This window comes from Larus michahellis, chromosome 9, assembly GCF_964199755.1.
Source record: "Larus michahellis chromosome 9, bLarMic1.1, whole genome shotgun sequence".
Classification (NCBI taxonomy): domain Eukaryota; kingdom Metazoa; phylum Chordata; class Aves; order Charadriiformes; family Laridae; genus Larus; species Larus michahellis.
This window is the reverse complement of record NC_133904.1, coordinates 1717845-1725436: the sequence shown is the minus strand read 5'-3', so window position 1 is coordinate 1725436 and position 7592 is coordinate 1717845.

Sequence of the window (7592 nt, the reverse complement as noted above, 5' to 3'; positions counted from 1 at the left end):
CTCGCTCTTTAATTTTATTGTATCCACTTACACAGAATACGAGCCAGAAGTCAAGTGACCTGCCAAGAGCCCACTCGCTAACTGGAAACACGTCCTCCTAGTCTCGTCTAGCGCTAAAACCGCCGTAACCGAAAGCCACTGCATGAGAGAGGGCTGGGGGGGGGGGCGCCCGCCCCGGCCGTGGGCTTGGAGTAAGTAGAGGAGCAGTGTCCCCTCCGTCGGGATTCACGGGAACTGGGGGGGAGCCCAAGCGGCGGTGACCCCCCTCCCCGGGAAAGCGCGATGCTTCGTTGCTGTTTTTTTTCCTATGCAAAAATGTGAGGGCGGGTGCAGAACTGGAATGGGGCGGGGGGGTCGGAAGGGCTTCATTTATAAAATCGGGCATCCTGGGACCCTTCCCGTGGTGGGGGTGCTGCCGGGGACGGGGGCAGGAGCAGCCTGTGAGTGTCCCCAGGCTCCGGCCCGGGGAAAGGAGCTGCTCCGTGTGTGCGCACCCATGCACACGCACCCATATCCTTCTTTAAATTAAAAAAAAAATAAAAATAAAAAGAGGCTGGGTTTCCTAACCCCAGAGGGATTTTTTTTTTCGCTCCCTCCGCCTCTGCGCAGAGGGACTTTCCCTCCTCCTTCCCGCTGGGACGCGCCAGCGCCGTGGGGAGGGGGGAGGATGCCCCCGGGATGGACCCTGCAGGTGCTGGAGCTGTGCGGGCACTCGGTGGGTTCAGCACCTCTGTACAATCATGGGGGGGTTTTTTTTGTGGATTAGGCCTGTAGCACAGGGAACAACACCAAATACTGCTAGTTTACTGATATATATATATATCTCTCTATGTATATTTTCACTAAATCAAGTTGCCGAACTGCCCAGCACTACCAGTGCGAGTTTCTCCTCCCCGTTAACTGCCGCTGTGCCCCGCGCCCGCCGCTTGCCCCTCTTTACGTTCCACGTGCTGTCGTTGCCTATTATTTATGTTACCATGGAATAGTGATGAAATAAAATGTTTTCAAGATACCAACACCTTGCCAGCTCCTTTCTTTCTTTCTGTCTTTGCTGAGGGGCCGGGCACAAGCACTGACCCCCCACCCGAGAGAGGGTGGTGGGACCTGAAGGGGCATTTTTGGGGTGTCCACTGAGGCACATTCTGCTTGCGCTGCTGCTGCTGCTCTTCCCTGGGCTGGGAGGTCCCTGCAGGGACACGCGATGCTGGCCGGAGGCTCTGCTCGGTGCCGTGGGCTGCAGGGGGAGCAGAAGCCCTGGTTGTGCAGGGAAGGAGGCGGTGGAACTGCCCTGGGCTGGGCTCCCTGCGAGGGCGCTGCGCGCCCGGCTTGGGCGAGTGGCAGGGAGGGAGATGCTCGCTGCGTGGGGGGACTGCCAAAGAGGAATCATAGAACAGTTGGGTTGAAAGGGACCTTTAAAGGTCACCGAGTCCAACCCCCCTGCAACGACCAGGGACATCGACCTACAGGGAAGCTGGGGAGGGACTCTGGAGCAGGGAGGGGAGTGATAGGATGAAGTGGAACAGTTTTAAATGGAAAGAGGGGAGACTGAGATGAGATCTGAGGAAGAAACTCTTGGCTGGGAGGGCAGTGAGCCCCTGGCCCAGGTTGCCCAGAGAAGCTGTGGCTGCCCCATCCCTGGAGGGGTTCAAGGCCAGGTTGGACGGGGCTTGGAGCCACCTGGGCTGGTGGGAGGTGTCCCTGCCCAGGGCAGGGGGTGCCACTGTGGGCTTTACGGTCCCTTCCAGCCCAAACCACTCTGTGATCTTCAACTAGATCAGGTTGCTCAGAGCCCCGTCCAACCTGACCTTGAATGTTCCCAGGGATGACGCATCAACCACCTCTCTGGGCAACCTGGGCCAGTGTCTCACCGCCCTCAGCGTAAAGAAATTCTTCCTTATATCTAGGCTGAATCTCCCCTCTTCCAGTTTAAAACCGTTACCCCCTGTCCTATCGTTACTACAAAGTCATAGACTCACGGAAGGGTGCCGCAGCCGGGCGTGCGCGAGCAAGGGGCCAGCACGAGGGACGCCGAGACCTTCATTTTCTGGTGTCGAGGAATGTGTCATCGTTTCGGTGTCAGGACGGGACTATCCTGGGTTTAGCGTGTCTCGTAATTGGAAGGAGAAAGCACCATGCAAGCACGTCTTCTCGGCCGCTTCGTGCAGCGCAGCGCTGGCTGGGCCCCGTTCGAGGTTATTTATGTCGTATGGCCTTATTCGACGGGGGTGCGCTGGGACTCATTGCGCTAAATTACCTCCTGTAAGGGAAGAGCCAGCGTTTCTCCAAAGTCCCTGGAATCAATGCAAAATGAGCCCAATTACAGCTGCGGGTGGGGATGATTAATGAGCCAATTAGCATATCTGCAAACATCAGCACAAATCTCGCGGGGGGGCCGCTGCCTCTGTGGCAGGTCTGGGGGGGGGGGGAAACACACACACACGCCTCGGGGTGCAGGACGCGGCCCCGTGGGGTGGCTCAGGGTGGGCTTCTGTGTGCCCACGGGGCTGCCGAAACGCTTGGGATTCGCCCAAAATCTCCGGCCCCCGCCGTGGCCGTACGGTTTCCAGGGCAAACCCTTCGGCGGGTTTTCCGGCTGCTTCTCTCGCACCTTTCCCCCCTCCCAAACTCCCTCCCCCCAGCAACAGCTCGAGCTTTTCCCGGCCTTTCCTCCTGCACCATCTGGGCGCTATTTAAAGCAGAAAAGGCCCATTTTTGGGGCACTCGATACATCCAATTTTAGCATTGAATTCCCTGCACTGCCGCAACCTTATGACCGGACCCGGGAGCTGGGGGGGGCCCGTGCCGCCGGGTGCAATCCTGCATCGCTCCATCACCCCCACCCCGAGGGGTTTGGACCACCTGGGAACGGCGAGACCTGCTCCCGTGCCACCCCACGTCCCTGCCCGTCGCTCCCGAGGAGCCTGTGCTGCTGTTGTGTTTTGTTTTTTTTTTAATTTTTTTAGATTTGCAGTATTTTCCAGGGTCTAAACGAGACCAATGAGCCCGCGACCTCCCAGCTCTTTTTCTCCCGTCCTCGCAGACAACGTTACGGTTTCTTTAAAGCCTCCCAGCTGCTCCCCGGCACTGCAGCCTCGGCAGAGCTGACCCCTTGCTCTCCAGGACCTGCTTTTCCAGGACCCCTCCGAGAACTTTATCCAGCCTTGGTAATTCGCAAACATCTCCTTTACCCGCAGCACTTCCCAAGCCGTCCCCGTCCAAACCCAGGCTGGGGTGCGGGGGGGTCTCGCCCTTCCTCTACTGCTGCTAATTGCAATCACCTCTCCATCGCAGCCGACATCTTTTAAGGATAATAGGTTTTAAGGAAAAAGGCTTAAAGATCTCAGCTGTCCGTAGCAGGCAGCCCCTTCCTTCTGCAAACAGGGCCAGGGGGTGATTTCTTTCCGACTTTTGTTTTCCCCCTCCGTGTTAATGCTGTCCCTCTGCGCTCATCCTTATCAACCTGACCTACTTTCTGCTTCCTGGAGGTTTTGCTTTGTTTGAGGCTCGGCCTCCTCGTACGCTTCCCTCGCTGCAGGATTATCATCAATTCTCCGTTTTTTTTGTGAGCGCCTACTGGAAAAGATTTCTGGCGATAAAAAAAAAAAAAACGAAAAAAAACCCAAACAAAAAACAAAACGCCACCACCCTCTGAATTTATAGATGGAGATGCAAGATCTGGTTTTTTTGGAAATCTAAAATTAAGCCAACGCTGGGGAGAAGCCACGATGGGGTTTATTTTAGTTAAAGGGGAGTTTCCCGCCGGTTTGCTGAGGATGGTGCTGGTTCCTCCTTTTTCCGACATCCTTAAAAACCAAGGGGTGCTTTGCACTGGTGGAACTTGGCCCCGCTTGGTTCAGCAGCTCCAGCTACGCACGCGGGGACCCCCCGCTGGCAGCTCAGCTCCCTCACGGCAAACAATTATTAGAATTTTTTTACAACTTTAGTGCATTTTAGGTCAGAAGGCGGTAGTGCGTAATTTCTAAAAGCACGCTACATCTGTAAAAAATCCTAGTAACTGTTTGCCGTGAGGGAGCTGAGCTCCCGGGGGAGGGTCTCCCTTCTCCGCGCGTGTTTGGCAAGTGCCAAGTGTCCAAACGTAACGGAAAAATAAAAACTCCAAGCAGAAAGTGTTAAAAGTCTCACCAGGAGTTATTCACCGGGTTTTCACCGGCTCTGGGCAGAAGGAGCGAAACCGGCAGAGACGAGAGCCAGCTGCCAGCGGCACAGGCACACGGGGACGTTATCTGGACCAAGCGCTTGTGTGTTGGGGGGGAGCGAGAGCCGGCGAGCTACGGAGCACAGCAGTCGACATCCCTTCGGAGAAGCACCGCTAAGAGCTAATGGGAGACGCTCAGATGGAAAAACACTGGTCCGTTTTCCCAGTCAAAAGGGGGGTGATAACTGCAGCTCCCGAACCGCACACGTATGTACCCCGACGCCTTGTCTCACCCTGCGCTCACCCCCCCCAGCAGCGTTAATCCCCCCCCCCCCCAATATTCAGCGAAGGAGCAGCTGAATATTGAACTATTGGGAATTGCTGCGGTGCGTGCCGCAGGGAATGAGGGCGCTGCCGCCGCTGCCGGAGCCTCTGCTGGGAGACGGGCGAGGGGTGCTGGGAGGGAGCCATGGGGTGGGCAGGGCGATGGCTTCACCTGCTGCGGCCCAGCGAGGGCCCGTCAGAGCACAGGGGAGCGGGAGAGAGGAGGAAGAGCCCTCCCAATTCCGCCTGGGGAGGTGGGAGGCATTGTGGAATGGTTTGTGTTGGAAGGGACCTTAAAGCCCCCCCAGTGGCACCCCCTGCCCTGGGCAGGGACACCTCCCACCAGCCCAGGTTGCTCCAAGCCCCGTCCAACCTGGCCTTGAACCCCTCCAGGGATGGGGCAGCCACAGCTTCTCTGGGCAACCTGGGCCAGGGGCTCACCGCCCTCACAGAAAACAATTTCTTCCCAATATCTCATCTCAGTCTCCCCTCTTCCAGTTTAAACGCATTCCCCCTCGTCCCATGGCTCCCCTCCCTGCTCCAGAGTCCCTCCCCAGCTTTCCTGGAGCCCCTTTAGGGACTGGAAGGGGCTGGAAGGTCTCCCCGGAGCCTTCTCTTCTCCAGGCTGAACGCCCCCAGCTCTCTCAGCCCGTCCCCACAGCAGAGGGGCTCCAGCCCTCCCAGCATCTCCGGCGCCTCCTCCGGCCCTGCTCCGACAGCTCCGTGTCCTTCTTGTGCTGAGGACTCCAGAGCTGGAGGCAGTGCCCTAGCTGGGGTCTCGCCAGAGCAGAGCAGAGGGGTAGACGCGTCTCCCTCGACCTGCTGGCCACGCGTATTTCCAAGAGCAGAAGAGAGCAGCGAGGCGGGATGCCCAGGGAGAGCAGCGCTGCCCCGGCCTCACGGGGCACAGGGAAACCGTCATGTCCTTCTCTCAGACCCACCTGCCGTCAGCCTTCAGCCAGCGCAGCGCCTTCACCCCGTCCCCAGCCTGCCCGCTTCTTCCTGCCGGCGGAGGGGGTCCGGAGGAGCCGGCAGGACACTGGCAGCAGCCGCAGGGCTGCGGGGGGGCTCCCGTCGCTCCAAACTCAGCGCTGGGGCATCCCCCCCGGCCACGGAGGTGGCCACTGCCAGTCCAAACCTCGTCCCAGCCTGCCGCTTGCCGCAGGCATTGGTCTAATGTTGTCCTCACCAGCTAAAGCCGACAGGACCTCCAGAAAGCTCAGGAAGAGTTGTCTTCACATCAGGAGGAGCTCCGCGCAGCCAGATCGCTAATCGAGTCTCATTTTTTTAAGTGCATTTCTTCCCTTAACGTGGACTGAAAAATCCTCTGCCATCGCGCTCCTGGGGCTGGTGTCTGTAATCATCAGAGATTTCTCAATTTCAAGTCTGTCATCATCAGAGATTTCTAAATTTCAGCACAGGCCGATTCATTTTCACCGAAACACGAGGGATCTTCAAAGACAACTGTAAGAGACTCAGGGTCGGAGCAGGGATTGTCCTGCGGAGGACCAGGGCAGTGATTTAATACCAACCAAAGCGTTGCAGGGCAGGATGAGACCCTGGATGATCACCGTTTCGGGTGGCCACTTTTGGCAAGGATGGCCAGTTGTTACAGACCAACAGATTTGCCTTTCTCTGTATCCAAATCTCAATTCAAAGTGATCTGGAACACACGTGCAGTCAAGCGAGTCATTGGCCCCACCTTGGGGAACAGGGTGAACAAACAGCTTTCCCCGACTACCACAAATTCCCAAGTTTTAAGGAAATAGCATTTAAACTAGTGGTGGTGCAGAGTCCAGAGCGAGCCTTGGCTTTCCAGTGCTGGCAGTCACCTCCTCCCGTATAACTGGATAACATTGACCATCACTTGGGCTCAGAAAGACTTCCCGACCTTCACCAGAGCCCCGTCCCCTGCTTTAACCACCACAAATAGTTCAGGTACAAGAAAGCATCATCAAATCAGCCAAGGAGAAGCCATCCTCGAGGGTGCCAGAAATACAAACACCCAGGCCATTACGTTATTAAGACGGACTGGATTTGCAGTCCCCATACGTTCGGCTTGGCACGTAACGACTTTGACCAAGAGCATCTTGTTCCCGGCTCGCTTACGCTCATCGACAGGCGCGGCACAACCCCGAGCAGGAGAGAGGTTTTGTTGGTGAAGAGGGGTCACAAGGAAGGCTGGAAAGCCCCAGCAGGACATTTTTAGGTGATGTGAGCTTTAGAACAGGTTCAGGACAGTAAGGCAAAATAAAACACCCCAGGAACAAACTCCTGGGACTTCTCCAAAATAGGAGCCAAGGGAGGGCTCCACTTTTCCATGAAGAACCTTTCCCCAGCACCCGACATGTTCCAGGTAAAGCAAGTTTCACCCCACACGTAAGGATGAATGCACGAAAGAGAACAGTTTGGGCACCTGTAGAACACCAGGCTCCATCCCCGTGGTCCCGGCAGGTCTGTCAGCCCCAGGCTGCTGCACGACCAGCGCCCTTCAAACCACCCTGTCGTTAAAAGGCAAAGCGAGAGCAAAAGGAGCAGAGTGACACAAAAACGTGGCATTTGATGGAGCTGAACTCTCCCGTTACTCGTTTCTGACAGTATTTCTACCTGGGTTTTCCTGCTGGACTGTCATAAAATACTGGAGTTTGGGTTTTTTCCAAGGGGTGATGCGTTGATCGGTATCACTGCGAGTTGCTAAGGATTTTTAGCCAGTGGTGACGCGCGCACAGAGCGCCTGGGAAAACAGGCCGTCGGTTCTCAGCGTGACAAGGCTGCACTCGCGTACTATCAAATACGAAATAACTGTGAAATGAGCCGCATCGGGCAAACCTCGGTTTTGTTTTCAGCGGCAGCGGGCGGGCAGAAGTCACTCAGGACACAGAGTCAAACCCTCGCCCCTCCTCAGGGACCTGCCTCCCCTCGTCCCTGCCCCTCCTCTCCCAGGGTTAGGGCACAGGGAAAAGCAGTGAACACCAGGCATGGCCAGCAAAGGCCTTACCGCTGCAGTTTTCCTTGAGAAACCTAATTAATTCCAAAGTCAGCTTTGGAACAATTAACAGTACAAAGAGAAGAGTCACTTAAATGACACCTGGGCCACTCACTGCTTCCACAG